Source organism: Haliotis cracherodii, unplaced genomic scaffold, assembly GCF_022045235.1.
Source record: "Haliotis cracherodii isolate W230 unplaced genomic scaffold, xgHalCrac1.p SCAF_9, whole genome shotgun sequence".
NCBI classification, from domain to species: Eukaryota; Metazoa; Mollusca; class Gastropoda; order Lepetellida; family Haliotidae; genus Haliotis; species Haliotis cracherodii.
In genome coordinates this window covers 19,901,831-19,918,840 of record NW_027266343.1, presented here as the reverse complement: position 1 = coordinate 19,918,840, position 17,010 = coordinate 19,901,831, and the positions used below count along the sequence as shown (strand labels likewise).

Sequence of the window (17,010 nt, the reverse complement as noted above, 5' to 3'; positions counted from 1 at the left end):
AGGATCTTTAACTAAAGCAAGGACGCTGTGCAAACTAATGCTTACCTGAACATTCATGGATATGTTGTTCCAACCTTTGTTAACGCCCCTTACGTATCCGCCTTGTACTCCCACGATCTGAGGTGCAAGTCAATGCAGTGACGTAAGATGAGAGTGTGTGTGATACCACGGCACGTCCATGATGTCAATCCCAACATGTCATTTGTGACGGTCATTGTTATCAATAAGTAGGTACCTTACAGTCATGACATTTAGAGCCTCTGCGTTTACGATCGTAACGAGTTAGCTGTTGCCTAATTGTCAGATGAAGAGATACAACTACAGATGAAGCATACATTAATTTTATGTCCGTTGTAAATCTTTCGAGACCTTTCTACAGCTCAAGTAAATCACGTCACTCAAACATTCATCTTTCATGATTCGTTTCTGTAAATGGTCATCTTCATCATCCAAATAGAGGAACGTACCCAACGTGGGGGCGAGTTGATAAGCGTTCTCTTGAGGGTAGAAAAAGAAAAACACGCCTTGGGATGAGTTTGTCTTGCACCCTCTCTTGGAGACCCTGGCAGCAATGAAGATTCCTTTCGATGCATCCGTGCCTTCATTATACACATCAGCCTCCCCGTAAATGTCAGTCCTGGAACACATGTACATCCAGGAAGGTGCAGCTTTGACTGAACAGAAAAAGCCTTATTCCATCTTTCTGAATCCTTCTACCATTAGTTGGTTTTGTACTGCCTCTAGCATTACTACATGCATATATTATCTTGACGTGCTTAATAACAGGGTAGCTCTTCCGTAATACCAAAGATGTAATGGTATCCATATTAATCAAAGAATGTTTCAAAATATAAACCGTTAATGGTTTGTGACTTTGCCGTTTCAATCACCAAATGTTGCGTAGAATACTAATTGTGACGAAATTTGTTTCTCAGAGGATTCACTGAATGTACGCTTAATGATTACATGAGCGTTGTTCGGAGGTTCAGTAACTTTTATATTCCTTTTATTGAGAATGTTTCAGTTGGATGGTCCAATATGTTTGACAAGCGATTTGTTCTCATAGAGAAGCCAGTTTGCAGTCTTAGTAAGTCTCATCACACATGCCACTTCATTTGTTTCGCTTTAAACCATACAAAAATGGTTCCGAATCATGTTTCTGTCGTTACTTCTACGAGAGATGAAATAAGTTGCACGTGTGTATTACCAATTAGTATTTCCGATTATAGTTACGCCAGCCCGGCGTCATCTGGAGCATCACCTGGTCATGGCTTCCTCCTGTTTGGTGTACTTCAAATGCTCCAATCTGCTGCGCAAACAGATATGGCTCTTCGTTTATACTGTAGTCTGCCAACAAGAAAGCAACAGAAATTACTGAAGGTTTCCCTCACAAGCAATAGAGCTTCAACGTACACAATGAATGATTCTTGGATTAACATAGCCAACAGCCCAAGCTTATAGCGTGGCAGTCTATAGAATCTTAATAAGCTGGGTAGGGCAACTATTTGTCGATTGTAGGAGCTCTGATCCCAATATAAAGTTCTCTTTTGTCGAAATCATCCACGTATTTCTACAACATCAATTCTGGCTCTTCGGCCCTCGTAATTTGAGGGTTTTAGGACAAGCTTACATGTAGGACATTTCGGATCTGGTCTGCCACTAAAGTGGGCAATCACAAATCTCAATGAAGAGAAGGCACAGATTGAGAAGTATACGGCAAAGAAACGTCCAATTACCTCCAATATTTTACTAGTCAGTATAAAGAGTTTAGAAAGGTCTACAATCTAGCTGATCTTACTTTCGAAGTCCTGTGTGTATGGCAGTAGGAAAGGTTCAGATGGAGGTGGATGCGGGTGTTGTTCCTTCCTGCCGTGACCGAGAGTAGTCAGTGTGAGAATTTGACCCACGCCAAGGTACACGTCTAAATGGTTGTTCTCAACCTTTAACAAACACCTTTTTAACATTAATTTTCACATACATACATTGTTTATATGATTGTTGACGAAAATCATCAATGAACACTGATATCAAATATACAAAGCTATGAACGAAAGCTTTACCAGGGAGCAAGTTAAATTATGCAACTAAATTTGTGACTACGTGCAGTGGGTCAGTGCATTTCACGCTGCAGTCAACAATGGTACAGCTCCGTAAGGGACGCCTATAAAAATAGACACTTTTTATCACAAAAGATACAGCTTTTGGCAGCAGGGGTAACAAGCTATATCGTCGGGGGACAATTACAGTACCTATGCCAGGTATAATATGTTTATATAAATAGATGCCTTGTAGATTGAGAAAATATTCTAAGCAAGGACTATGAGGCATAACTCTGTTCGATGTTACGAGAATCAACTACGACGTCCACCAGTTTCGGCACGAATTCGAGAGCGACGGAGCTGGATGTTCATTTCTTAACATTAGCCACCATATCAACCATAAGGCTGATTTCTACAACAAGGGATGGGGCCTAATATTGTTCTATAGCCTGTTCCTTTTTGTCCGAAGATGACTTTAGTCAGAAAACAAACCATCATTGGAAACGACGGTTTGAAGATGGTTGGTTCGCCGGAAGTGTGCAACTGAGTGATGAACGAGTTCATGTACGTTATGCCGGCCTGGAAAATAACCCAAAATGATATCTTTAAACGTTGTCCATGCTATGAACATGGTTTTTAGGTACTAATATGTGCATAGATTAATAACCTTTATTTTGCAGTCTACTGTGCTGCGTTTCTATGTATATTGGATTTGTGTAGTTGTGGTTTATTTAATTACAAAACTCACCAAACTTCCCTCAAAAACGAGGGTGATGTTCTGAGGCGAAACTTCATACCATTTGCTAATTCGGTCGAGAACACACTGATCCATTATAACTCTGAAATATAAACCTGCTGTGATTATCCATCAAAGTTGGTGTTTTTACTGATCTCTGGTCTCGGAACAATGGGATTTGAGGACAGCAGGGTATAATTCCGTATTATAGATTACCCGCCTAGGACCACAAAAGACGTACGGATACATGAAATTCGCAACGTTATCACAAGATATAATGATTCTTTTGCTCAGAGGATCTGCTTGATTTAATTTAAGAGCAAAACTTTAGAAATAGTTACAAAAGTTACCAATCGTACAGGTATATACTTATATCATTTTTAGGGACTGTTATTTTAATATTTGAACATGACCAAGTCCTTGACCCAAACTGACTTCTTAAGAGATGTAGAACATTACATTTAGTGACAATCAGAACAAATGCAACAGTTACCAAAAATCACAACTTGATGGACGTTCTGACTCTTTCATGGTTAATTTATTTCACCGAACACAATTTTAATTCAGGTTATGAAGAAGATAAACATCAAACACGTTTACCATTTTTCAATAATGATCGTAAAATCTTTGCCATCGGGGCTGACCAGTGATACATAGCTTCCTCCTTGATTTAGTTTCCCAACTCCAGAACCATGCCTCAGATATTTCCACCCCACTCTGGTAAACTGTGTTGGGTGGGCTAAAACATATTATGTTCTACGACCAATGCATTATGTCAAATGTATGTTGATAAGTTATATCTATCAACAAATAGCAAACATGAAGACAGCATAAGGTAGCATCTTCTTTTGTATGAACTTTATGCAATTTAAATAATAAAACCATTAAAAATTTTCAATGGGTTGGAAATGAGAGAATTCTACAGGATGTAAAAGAGAAAAACAATCGGCCACGACCATTTCTTTATGCAAATGAATAATAGACAAATACCTCCAAGCTACGTACCTGTGGCCCAGATAGGACTGGACACTTCATAATGACCACTCCACGGCTCAAATACGTTCATCAAGCCGTGACCAAAGCAGGGCAGGTCAAAGTACCAGCTTGTTATCAACGTCCAGGCAATAGTGCTAGCCACAAACAGATGAATACATGGTATTTGCAGCCCACAGACTAGACTCCCTTTCCATCGGTAGTTTAAGTACATCAAATTCACTTGTTTTGCGTGAAGTTATGTTTCACATAATTTTATTATTCAACCCAAGTTGATAACTGTCATGCAAGCTCTGACAATATACCTTACCATTAAGATGTTCTTACCCTGTCAAATTTCCGTTTACATAGTTTTGATTAAGTGTCTGCAAAAGAAAGAACAAGAATATGATGTTATGCCGTTTTCAGAAATATTCAAGCAATAAGGCACCCAGAAATGGGAATAGAACCACAATGCTACTCCTTCGACCCTGATTCAGTAGAGATACACATATGTACATATTAATGTTGATTACTATCAGTGTCATAACTGCATAATAGTTGCGACTTAAGATCTAAATGACAAATACCACCGTGCGAAGAAAACGTTACCGATATTTGTTGGGGTTTTTTTCAAGTTAAGATGTAATTGAAATTTTCATTGATGAAGGTCACTCACCCAGGCCCAGCATCCCGCCCCTGTCTGGTTGTTGAAGGTACTGTAGTCCCCTGACGCCCATAGCGGCTTCACCGTGGCAATTGCAGATGCGGAGGAATAGGTCTCAGGGTGGTGGACCCTGCACGCGTGTATGCCAATGTCTCATCATCACGGCCAATACAATCATTCCATGAATTTATCTCAAAATCTTAAATTAAAGTAGATATATTTTAATGTTTTTAACTACATACTAGCATATTTTAATTTTTACTTCTCAATCCTTGTCAAAGTGTTGCGGACGCTTAGCGTCAACACTTATTTACAATTTACAATAATTCTTAACAGAGACTCCTGTTACAGAGCAACGTGTTTGAATATTTCATTAACATTTTACAACATGGAGATTATTATTAGTTATCTCGATGTCGCTGGCTGCCCTAGTGTGCCATTGTACCCCGATGACTGTGCATGTCTACTTCTATCTACCCTATGCCATAAACTGCTGCTGCCAACCGCGGATCTGCAAGTATTTCCTCTGTAAGTGTCTCCCAGAAGTACCAACTGGCATAATCCGCAGCGATGATCTTTGTGCTCTGTAAACCAATTGTATCAAGGTTCTTTCTCAAAGTCTGAAAAAACACAAAGAATAATCCACGTTCATCAATGAATGATACAGCAACTGAAAAGATATTTGTTTTGTAATATATGATACTTAATTACTTCACCTATTCAAAGACTGTATACTGACCATAATATATTGTGTTGTATATTCTCTCGTTCCAGATCTAACAACGAAACAGAATAGATTTCGTTATAAATACAAAAAGGGGCATTTACATATCTATATCAAGATCGATCGATGGAGTGGCATCAGTAGAAGAAACACAGAACATCAACACTAAACATACGATAACACTATTCATAACATTACACAGGAATGTTTGTTCAATTATTATTATACAATATTACCATATTAGCTATTAATAAAAAAAATTATTGTGTTTTTACATACCCCAACGTAATCCACTGTTAGATTGTAGTGAACCTTAGCCCCGTTTATCCACTTAACGACGTACATAGATGTCCGATCAGGGTCATCATAAATGTTTCCTGTGCTTCCTCCAACCCAGCCAGGGAATCACCACGGGAGGCCATATAGTTTTATGTCTGGATTACGCTGTAGAGATTATAACAATTAAATGCATTTTATGATGAGAGCATTTATTGTCAAAACTGCAATAAACATTGTACGATTTCCTACATGTATCAGCTGGGTTCAGAAAGAGAACTCATTGTGATCATCTCATGAGTTAATTTGTACTCTGCTGAAGAATATCTATAGGGTTTAGTCTCTCAAGAATTTGCAATATGAAGTTCAAAACCAAAGAACCAGCTCTTCAATATCTTCATTATCGGATAGCAAATATGCCGTTATTTATGTCCAGTCCCCTGCTCATAGTTCTCCTCGTCCGGTGTTCTCATGTGGGTGGACTCGGTCCCATCTTTAAGATATATATGAGTGCAATGTGAACACGTGTTATTGTAAATATATGTGTTTATTTTCATGCAAACTATGCTCAACAAATAGATGTCATATGCCACCCTTTTGGGATAAATCTCTTGGCGCTGCTGCTGAAGTGGATACTCGTGTCCTCTGCCACTTTGGTGGTGCAAACACGACTAACAGGCAGGACCACGTTCGTGTGAGTTTACTAAACAAACAATTACTAGCACCATCAAATATTATATAGTCATCTATAGGATCTATAATACATCCTACCTGTACTTTGGGTGTCACTCCCAATTTCGACTTTAAGAATGTGAAACGAAGCTCCGAAGTTTGGCTGAAAAAGGTTAGTAGACAAAATGCTATAAATGCTCAAATATGAAGATACTATGCCAGTATTATCAGATATGATTTATTTTCACATAAGTATTACTATGAATGCGGTTCATTGACAATGGATCAGGGCCATGTAAGGATTATTCTGGTTGGTTTACCTTGAACAAGTAATCCAGAATCTCATTTCTTTGCTTATCAGGGTATCCAACCAGTAGTTTTGACGTTGCCTGCAAGAAGATACACATTGAGAGTTATGGCAGAAGTGGAGTAGTGGTGCTAGATTATGAGAACGTTTAAAATTAAAGGTTGAGTGTTTATGAGATTCTGACTCACGCAGTGACGTAGTTATTGGTTCGTGATTGAATGTAGATTTCAACTTTATTCTGCAAAATCACATGTGTGTACAGACAGCTCGTAAATAAGAATGTGGGTGTCGTACAAACCAGTGATTGATAGTATGAGTAGCAATCCTTGTTAACAGATAATGGGTACAAGCGGGTCACTCATTATAACCACACGAGCCTAAATTTGTTCGGACCTCATGCTGTGAAATCTAATAAATGTACCATAACTATCGATCATATTGATTGTGGGAAAATTCCAAGTATGTAGAATATACTGACAGTAATCATATGTTTATCGCAGTAAATACGCTGTGTAGAATATCAGAAACAGCACCTTACCCCGCCTCCGCTTATCCCATCAAAGACACGACTCAGGCCAGGGGTGTCGTCAAAATTATACATCTCAAACGAGGAACTGGACTTCCATATGACTAAACTTAGGACGGTTGTTATTAAAATGTGCTCGGTAAAACGAAGCTTGAACATTTTTTAACATATACACAAACACCTACAAATATGATTATGTCTGTCGGGGTACAAGGTCTTATATTTATTTCGTCATCATAGTCTTATCTAATGCCACGAGACATTAACAGCTGATACGTCAATAGTTGTGGCCTTTTCTCAAAAGCACAATATGTGTTGTGACATTATGTAATAGGACTTGCTTTCAATCACTGGTTGGCCTGGCCCTGTATCGAATATTTATAAACCATTGTTGTACAGCTGAAATATTGCTCATTACAGCGCAAAACGACAATAACAAAACTAAATATTGCTGTACTACAGCTTGAAGAAATCTTAGAATGTTGCAATATAACTTACAAAAAAATTTCGTGGAAATGTATATGTAATGGCTGAAGATAACGGTTGAACATCACTTGAAGGACACAATTGCATATTATAAGAGAGATTAACATGAGTAGGTTAAATAATAACAGAAGGATCATACTGTAAATCTACTCATGTTTAATCTCACGCATGTATGCAATTGTTGTTACTGTTAACCTTCACCTACAATACACATTCTATACCATATACATTATTCAGCCTATCTTGGCAATGGGTACAAGGATCTTTATCCGAACGTCGCCATTATAGTAAAATAAAGAAGTTGTTAATGCCTATCAAACAATTCACTTAAGGGACAATTTGAGAAACCAATGGGTTTTTTCAAATACATTAAATACATGCTTCATAAATTATGAGGTTTCAAATGCTTGTTCTCGTTGCGCATTCTACAATGTGGTGTGAGCAATGGATAACAGCTGGCGCTACTATCATTGTTTGGACAAAACATTCCAAGAATTGCGTGTGAACTTCGACAGTATGATGCTGACTATGTAAGTCCCGATTTTATCATTGTCGACAAGACTAACGTTGTCTGGTATCCAGACGATGTCACACATACAATATTTGAAATGAGAGGCGTATCAATCTTTGTTTTTTTTCATGCACAAAAAATATCCCCTCTTGAATCTTAACTATCAGTTTATCAATGTCTGACAATGCCAATCAGTAGTATTTATTGTATACATTATTGTATACAGCGATGAGATCAAGTTGGTACATGTATAAGTATTAATATATCATGTAATGAGAGATCAGGTTACTGCATGCATAGGATACATATAATCCTCATATACTTACTTCTTTCGCGGAGGACACAACGTAGTATTTTATGACACTTGTTTTAATATTCTGTTTAGACAGGTGTTGTTGCCTTACATTTAGGGCTTTATGGACAAATATTTTTTACTTTCCAATGTGTTTGGGAAGACATAAGATTTACGAACGACTGCAAAGAACAGTGTGCGATATACTTTACAGGGAGATGCTGTTTAATAAGACTTATAAACTTGACCAAAACTTAAACAAAATTAAACACGTCCTCCAGCATAGGGCATATATGCTCTGACTATTTATATCATCCTTGTTCAACAGATTACTTGGACATACCTGTGCGAACTCGCGACGATTTAAAGCAAATGACGGATCTATAATATTCAACTCAGGTTCTAACTTAAATGCCGAGTCAGATCATATCTACTACTAGATGGTAGACTACTTAACCACTCTGGAGTTAACATATCTCCAGCTCTTTGTTTAAATTCCATCCTAAATATTTGAACACTGCCCACTTCCTGGAGGATCCAAGCAAAACCAAAACCGAAATTAAACAACACATTCTTGACAGAAGTAGCCCACGTATGACGAATAGCATAATCCAAGACATAAGGCACTTTATATGCATAACGAATATATCTATTGCTTGGCACATATATAATCTTTATCCCTAACTCAATACACCTCATTAAAGAATTATAATATATAGGGTATCTTCCACATTCTCCCCAAACCATAGCAATCTGGAATAGTGTTACTTATATTCAGAAAACATTTACAAGCAATATGATGTACCCTCTCTTTGGTAGCCCCATTTACGAACAGTAGAGTAAAATCGGCATTACTTGAGAATACAATATCTTAAAGTAAACATATGCATTGTATGGAAACTGTTCATAACAATACATTGTCCTTAGCACTTCAAATAATGCTTTCTTGGCCTTTATTGCAACGTATCTACTTTGAGAAATACTTAACTGACCTGTGAGTACTACACCAAGATAATTATATTGTTAACAACTTCGACATTACAGTCACCGTATGTCCATTTGTCAACTCTTGCTAATCTCCTACATACATACAACTGTTAGAATTTGACATATTAACAATGTCCATGACTTGCAATAATTGTACAATACATTTAACCGTTTCTGTAATCTATTTTCTTTATCTGCAATAAGAACCACGTCGTCAGCAAAGAGTAATAGAAACAACTCCAATAAATCTGGTGCTAACTGAACACCCCCATCAGATGACTTAACAACTTCTGTAGCTAATTCAAAAACAGGATTTGACTTCGGACACACCCCTGTCTCAATCCCACAGGACAATCGAATAAATCTGTAAATTTGTCTTAACACAAAATTTAAATATTGAATACTTACTCTTAATACTCTGTAACAGCATCCCAAAAATTCCCACATTTTGGAGAAGATATTAAAGTTTGTTCCTGTCCACCGAGTCAAACGCTTTTTTGAAGTCAACAAAAGCAACATATAAGTGACCCCTTTTCTTAGAATCATATTTTGGAATAACTGCACACAGTGCAAATAAATTATCAGTCAACAACAACAAGTTATACTTCTATAACCCTCATAATTGTCAAAAAGTTCAATAGTGATCTCATGTAAAATGATAATGTGTGTGATGGAAGCAATATTCATTGCTGCATAACGACCGGACTAACCAACGAGAGAAATCATGAGAAACGATCCAAGCGATGCGATGCGGCGACAAGCAAATCAGCCAATTAAAAGCAACAAAACCCTTTCCACAAACATAAGAAATTGTACGATTTCGGATATATCATAAGCACAGCAAATACTGATGATACCACGCATTTTCGAAGTCACACGTTTGGCATCTACGACAATTGCGTGGGGGCACATGGTCCTGTACACGACGCACAGATCTCAAATCAGGTGAAGTTATGCAGCGTTGGACGCGGATAACCCTTGAATTGGGTTGGTGTCCGTGTTCGGCAGTTTGGCTCCTGAGAGTTTCCTTGGGCTGATGAATTTGTTTGAAATGTGCATCTGTATGAGTACCCGGTAGAATGAAGCAGCCATGTTAACCTTTCAGCGCATCAGAGGCAGCTTAAGCTGTATACTCCCCAGGGAGCTGAGAATGATTGTTGAGTGCACACTTATCCGTTGACCGGGGTAATAATTAAGTACGTTTTGAGCAACGACGTAATGTATCGAAAACAGCGCCTAACAAATGCACAATTTTATTATTACCCGGACCGATGATGCAGTGTATTATGTGATGTCGTTCTATAACAAAGTTTCACAAACTGTACATGATATGAAGAAGGTATGCTTGAGAGTGAGTGTGTACGTGTAGGTATTTTACTCAGTAGTTGAATGACACAGGGTTATTTGGCAGGCAAATTAAAAGGTTACATACTATTTTCGGCACTCAATATTTAAATGAAACACTCATCGTCTGTTTTGCTACATGTATGTCTGTGGCTGAAGAAGTCCGCTTTCTACAGGTACATGTATGTATAATATGTGAACTGATTTCTTTGGCTTTTGTGTTATTTGGTCATGTCATGACACGCCGGGTGGGGCCGATAAGGTAGGACATTGTATATTATCGTACGAAAACGTTGTGTCATCACAAATATTGCTGAGAAGGTTCTGTGTGTCCACCGAACTACCTATGTGCAGAGAATAAGAACAAGCAAATTGTAATGATTTCTGTGAATTCATACTTGTAACTCTGTTACATCAGGAGAAATAGTCCTTTCAACGAAAACTACAATCGTAAACAAAAAACGCAAACTACATTATAAAATGTAAGTTATAATTTATTTTCACTTCATGTCTCACTGTTGAAATGGATTTTTGAATGTCGAGGTCACTAAAAGTTTTGCCATGGACACAATTCAAATCCAGGGTAAGGAACTGGCCATATAAATCTGCTGATAAATATTTATTAATATACCTCTATAATATCACACTATGGTTTACTGTTATCCTACGTATATCAGTCTTATTCGCGTACGCGACCACGTACAATGCGAATGTGAGTATCATTTCAAGGTCAGATCGATCCTGCCTGCTCGGAGAACAAAGCACGCTACTCACCTGTGGCACGTGATACAATATCGGTACACTAAACAATGACCCGGGTGATATGCATTCACCCTAACGTTCTATCATTGATGATATTGAATAGATACTGTGACCAAAATTCCAAGTCTAGATAATAAATCGAAACAAATGTTACACTTCGTCTTCATGAGCAGCATTCCCGCCTGTTTCCTATTTTAATTGGTCCACAACATAATGAATAATTTGAACATTATGGGATATGACTGGTATCTAGAACTTGCAGTGTTGATGTCATTTCTGTTTTATCTTCTCAGACAAAGTCGCACTTTCGTTTCCAAAATAGATACGATATTTCCACGGGCAGAACGTAGAGGGATATGCTCAGTGCTCCCGAAAAAACAACTTTGTTTCAACTACATAGAAGGTACTGCTATCTTCAAGTTGTCAAAGTCGGCGTAACCATATGACCCCGATCCTACCGCCGCCATGCCACGTTTGAGATCAGATGGCACAGTAATGTTGAACATCATGTTCCCGTTGATGAAACCAATTGCCTGAGTATCCTGAAAAATAGAAAGGTAATAGAAAAAGAATTTTCCAGTGTTTTATTAAAAGTAAAAATAAGTAATAAACCAGCTTTTACAAAATTATTAAACTGTAAGATGTCAGGCAATTGTTTATATTCAATTCAGATTTCTCTACCTCAAACTGTACATGGGTATGATCGTGATTTATAATACTTAACATTTTCCAAGCGTACTTTAATTGGGACTAGGATCGATAACAGCAAGACTGTTTCAACTGCCTTGTATACAACATTTAATTCTTGGCCGTTGAAAATTTATAACGTTCGCACACCTCAGTCAAGAAGGCACGTGCACGTGTAAGCCCAAATGCACATCTAAAAGGTTGGGGGTGTCACTTTGAAGACAACACTTTATACACTACATATTGAAAGATTATTTAAATGAGCAACTAATCCTCGCCATACCTCGAGAGTAAGTGACACTGTGTTCCAGTCCAGATCCTCAAGCATCTTCCCGGATGCTAAGACAGTTTGCATGTCTGAAACAAAATAATCCAAGACTCATTTGATGACATCGTTTTTTATCCGAGTGCTCTTGCGACTCATCCTATTAGAACCTAATATACCATTAGCTTTATTTAATGAGCATTAGCTTTCGAATTATACGTAATACGTACTTGTCATTAATATCATTCACTACAGGAGTATTCTAGGCTCATAATAACATCACCATAATAAGTACATGAGTAAACATAATCATTAATGTCATAGTAGTTTTAGCATTTACATGTTCATCTCATTAGCAACATTAATATAACAAGAATCATCAGTATCTTAAGAATTATTATCCTTAGGGTAACAAATATCATAGTATATTTTGTATCGTAAGCAACAAATGTTGCACTATAACAACGATAATATCATGGATGTAAGACTGTGTTCAATTAAAACTGGTGAAATTTCCAGAAATTAGAGCTATGTGAAATAATATCCAATGAGCCAGGCTAAGAAACTGTGTGTGTCTTGCGAGTCACAAATCTATCCCCAAACGACTACCTATATTCAATTGCCAATTATTTTTTTCAGAAAGTGAACAAAATACTAATACCAAATGCTGTTGTGACCATGAATATGTTGCTCTTGGGGTAGATGAAGAAGAAGACACCCTTTCCCAGTACCAGTGAACATCCTCCTTGGTCCAGGTGGGCGGCGACGAAGGCTCCCTTAGAATCATTCGCTCCAGATCCCACTCTAATGTCACACTCAATGACGACACTATCCCTGAACAAAGATTTGCCAGAGTCAGTATTCGATAGTGAGAGTCATCAATTTCCGGAAGTTATCAGTAACATTACATGAAGTGTTCGATAGAGTAGTGTAGGTAGATCTAGTTATCGATTCTTGTGTGCTTAGATTCATGTTACAAAGATGCTGATTTGTAAGATGTTCTTCATTTGTTTCATGCATGATATTGTACCGGCTTGTCTGAACAACCGCTACGCCCATCTCGACATAATCTCCTCGACACCAAACCACAGGCCGCTGCAAGGTCATCTGTCTCATGACCTTTCCATGAGTGCCTCCAACGTCCTTGACCTCAAACGACCCACTCTGTGGGGCCAGATAATAGGGCTCTACACCCTCCTCATACACTGAAATATTTAAAATATCATAATCCAAGTGTTCCTATATTCTGCATGCTATATAAATATTGGCAAATTCAATAACCATACGTCTCATGACCTTTACATGGGTGCCCCCGGCGTCCTTGACCTTAAATGCTTATTGCCAGCGCTAAGTTGTAGATTTTTAGGCGAATATGCGTACACGCTCAAGTCGCTTAAAACAAAGGCCCACTGTCACTGTTTGAATAGAGCAGATGAGGGTGTTTAGTCAAGCATTGTTATCGTTCACCAAACATTCTACATGCCATCTTCCATACTTGAATGAGAGCATTATTTCATCACCTCCGTCAATCTTTGCATAACAGAGGCAGCACAGGAAATACATATGCAGTAATAATAAGGATATTCAGTTTCTTAAGCATTTTTTGCCATTTGCCATTTAACATTTCGTTAAATAAAAAAAAAATCAACCGAGATGTCTTGGAATGTCTAAATTACACAGACAACCAAAACTCACCAACTTCCCCCTTGATAAAAATATTCTCATTTAGTTCATAATTTATCAGTTTATAAGTTTACAATTACTTATTGATCTTCATGTATGTTCTTAAAAAAAGTTACGGACAAGAAATGTGACATGAGATGACTTTGCCTGCGTCATCTGCTTATTGTCACAAAACAAACATTTGGAAAACGTTCAAACGTGAAATCAATTCTGTTGTAAATGGGTACTTTTTTTAAAATCAGTGTATGAAAAATGAACTTAACATTTGATTCAGAGAACCACGCAACTGAACAACACTGTCTAGAGCCTAACATGAATCAATGAATGTCATGGCGAAATGTCAAGGGAAGTACTTTCATGCCATTCTTACTTTCAAAGTCCTCCACATAGGACAGTGGAAACGCTGCGGTTTTGGGGGGCTTCGGGTGTTCCCCCCTGTTTCCCACCGTTAACGTCGTCAAGGTGAAGGTCATTTGCGGGTAGATAGTCAGACTGAAGGTTCCGTTTACGACCTGTTGTAAAGGTCATTTTTACAACAAAATACAAGGCGCCCTCGCGTCTTTTCATTCGTTAATATATGAATTCAAATCATGCATGTGTATTTATTCCAACCATTTAACCACCCCAACTGTACCAACTAATTACAAGTTAAAGGTCACGCAGTAAACCAATAGACTGAGAAAAAGAGCCTATGTTTTAAATCAAACTGAAAACATGAAATCTAAACTTAATCACAAAGCTTCGGACATAAAATTGATATTGTGCCTTAATGTTTTGCGGTACATCTATTATACATTAACATTGTTATATATTATGCAAATTATATTAAATGATGTATGAAAAGCTTACCTTAACGGGAGATTGTTTCATAAATGTCTGATAATCTTCAGGATTAGAGGATAAATATGTTTTCCAGCAGTTGAGCTGTGCAATATTGGCCTTTGAACAGAAAAAAAAACAAATACGCCATATAATATACACTAAAACTAAAGAATGTTGCAAGGGCATAAGTGAATAAGCTGTCTTTCACGCAGCTTTAAACAGTTACAAATGTATCGTTTATGTGATGCATAATCTTGTAGAATCCCTTGGCATTCAACAATCAAGTGGTGTTAGTGTTTGGCCAAAGGGACATTTGTTTCGAAATAAAATCCATTAAACAGGAAATGAATGCACATTTGTCGAACGAGTATACAAACAGTTTAAGCTTCACAGGTTACTGTGGGAATCCTAAAGTATGTTTTAGGAGTGTTTAAATATAATGTATATACATATAACAGATATGCAAACAGATCAGTGCTCTCTGAGTAATGAGATTTTCTTCTGAAATATCAAAACTTACAAATTTCCCTTTGATGTGAAATGTGACGGTCTCCATTTCTGCAGTTACATGGTCAGTATCACTATTCTGAAATGGACGTGGCATCTCAATGATTTGAAGTGACTTTACGTTGACTCAGTTGCATAATAATATGGCATTTATCAGTCAATATCATATCAGAAACTGTTGTAGTACGACATTGACAATATAATGGAAACATGTATTTGAATACGTTTATATATATTCTACATGTTCACATAACGGTACGTAGGAAGACTGAATGGTAAGTCACTAGAAAGACACATAGTTTAGGATCATACTTGCGAGGGTTGCACTTACCTGGTATCATTTGTCAAGAGGACTGAACAACAGCATATCATGTCAAGGTTATTTCAATATGAAAGTGATCTAAGAAACCAAGCAAACAAATAGGAGATAGGCTAGAAACACGGCCCTGCCTATCCCAACTCGAATGGTTACGCTTGCTAAATCGTTGCTCAGAAACCTAGAGTATCTGAGTCCTATGGCATGTAAATTAAGACTTCTTCTCACCATTTTCTCAACGATGATTGTAAGGTCCTTCTTGTCCGGACTGACCAGAGAGACGTAGCTGCCTCCTTTCACCAGGGTCCCCACCCCATATCCGTGCTTCAGGTAGATCCACCCGGGCTTCGTAAACTGACCAGTGTGAGCTGCAACATAGGTGAGTCCGTTGTCACAAATGAATAAAAGAGATTTCATGCCATTATGCATTCGTCGAATTTTGTGATAAAACTTCCCAGTGATTGATCGTGTAAGTATCAGGAGAGGATACCTTGTGTAGCCACAGTTATATCCATACCCCAAAGTCAGTCTGTCGGTATGGTTGTAATCATTATTTGATCATATTTGTTTGGATTTGAGATAAAATACCATAGACATTAATGGGTGTTCAACTGACCTGCAAACCACACGTAATGGGAGACGTTATAATGTCCACTCCACGGTTCATTGGCCACCATGAGACCGGCTGGGTAGAAAGGCAGCATGGAATAGAAGCCACACAATGTTGACCATACGATAGTGCTGGAAGGATATAGGAATGCATAAATTCATAATGGGCTGATTGGCTTTTATTTTCAAGTGCGTTCTAATGTATACTCAACAACAAAAGTTCCTGTGACACTAATATTTTAGTGTATTTTTCAAACAAGTAAAGTTTGGTTTTCAATATTGTAGTACATGTATGGAATCAAGACACAAAAACGCAACCGCTACAGAAAAGTATGCATTCCATGCAAAAGTTGACTTTTATGCAAGCCCCATGCATTTCACTACCCAAGAATGGGTATAATAACATGTGCGTTAACAGGATTCCATATGAATTGTTTAGCATCGTGCTGAGAACAATCACTCTGAAAAACAACAAAATTACGCAATTATTCAACATTACGTAATGCCACGCCTGTCCGAAAATGAGCGTCTGGTATTGGTATGCCTGAAGCAGGATTGAGTCAACGTGATGTTGCAAGACAATTTAACGTCCACAGAAACACCATTTGGTGTTTATGGCAACGTTGGCAACAGACGAATGCAGTAAGAGACCATCCTCGGAGTGGCAGGCCACGCGTAACCAATAATCGACAAGACAACTGGATTCGAACCACACACCTACGAAATCGATTCCAGCCAGCAAGAAGCATCCCTGGCCTTCAACGAATATCTTCACAAACCGTACGTCGCCGCCTCAGATGAGCAGGGATTGTCGCCAGAA

At 37.9% G+C, this 17,010-nt stretch overlaps 1 pseudogene; it reads right to left on the bottom strand.

Annotated features, from left to right (window-relative positions):
• LOC139451787 (uncharacterized) overlaps positions 1 to 17,010 on the bottom strand; it is a 40,241-nt pseudogene that overhangs the window by 17,917 nt on the left and 5,314 nt on the right.